This window comes from Oncorhynchus keta, unplaced genomic scaffold (genome assembly GCF_023373465.1).
Source record: "Oncorhynchus keta strain PuntledgeMale-10-30-2019 unplaced genomic scaffold, Oket_V2 Un_contig_11284_pilon_pilon, whole genome shotgun sequence".
Taxonomy (NCBI): Eukaryota; Metazoa; Chordata; class Actinopteri; order Salmoniformes; family Salmonidae; genus Oncorhynchus; species Oncorhynchus keta.
In genome coordinates, this window is record NW_026277408.1 from 2,197 (window position 1) to 3,359 (window position 1,163).

Consider the following 1,163-nt stretch of genomic DNA (forward strand, 5'->3'; position numbering starts at 1 on the left):
CTTTACTGAAAGCTTCAGTTGTCCCATCAGCAGCATCCTTCCAAAGGCCTCCCTTTCAAACGGCTCCCTCTCCCTCTCCTTCCATGCGAAACGTATGGTGTTGGCAAGTCCAGCCCAAGGGACCGACTGGTGCATTCCATCCCGTGCCATCTCCACCAGGTAAATGACACCCTTAAATAGCTTTTCAAAAAAAACAAAACCACAAATAACTGTTCGATAGATAATCAGAAACCTCCCAAAAAACCTATCGCCTTCCTACCTTCGACCTTTTGACTCAGCGGGCTTTGAGGCACCTGGGTACCAAGCTTGATCTGAGCCAAAAGGCCGAGAAGCGATAACCCACAAATGGAACCCTGCAACCGCCGGGCCCCCGGGGGTCTCGACAGACCTCAGCGGGTAGGCAAAAGCCGGCGGCTCCTCCCTCACTCACTCACTCACTCAGTCACTTAGTCACTCACTCAATCACTGGCATGTGTTTTTTGGAAAAAGTCGCTAATGTATCTTTAAGTCACTATCCTGGCCCACCTCTGTCTGTCAGTCAATTTCTCTTGAAACAAGATAGCGGGCTCTGCAAGAAGCAAAGCCCCTCCAAAAATACGTTGAACTCATTTTACATTTACATTTAAGTCATTTAGCAGACGCTCTTATCAGAGCGACTTACAAATTGCATACACACCTTATGACATCCAGTGGAACAGCCACTTGCATCTAATCTTTTAGGGGGGGAAGGGGGTGAGAAGGATTACTTACCCTTACTTACCCTATCCTAGGTATTCCTTGAAGAGGTGGGGTTTCAGGTGTCTCCGGAAGGTGGTGATTGACTCCGCTGTCCTGGCGTCGTGAGGAGTTTGTTCCACCATTGGGGGCCAGAGCAGCGAACAGTTTTGACTGGGCTGAGCGGGAACTGTACTTCCTCAGTGGTAGGGAGGCGAGCAGGCCAGAGGTGGATGAACGCAGTGCCCTTGTTTGGGTGTAGGGCCTGATCAGAGCCTGGAGGTACTGAGGTAACTCGTAAGTGTTCCTCTCCACGGAAGTCTTTAGTAAAAGGCGAAAGGCTTGTGCGTAATGAAGAGAAACCAGAATCGTATGGAAGTCAGAGGTGGGGGCCCGACACACACTCTGTGCACTCTAGGCCGGGTATCCGCGGGTGCTCCCGGAAGCCA

General features: G+C 50.9%; 1 pseudogene; it reads right to left on the reverse strand.

Moving 5' to 3' along the window:
• Positions 1-999: 999 nt before the first annotated feature.
• On the reverse strand, positions 1,000-1,085 carry LOC118382298 (uncharacterized; annotated as a pseudogene).
• Positions 1,086-1,163: the final 78 nt, after the last annotated feature.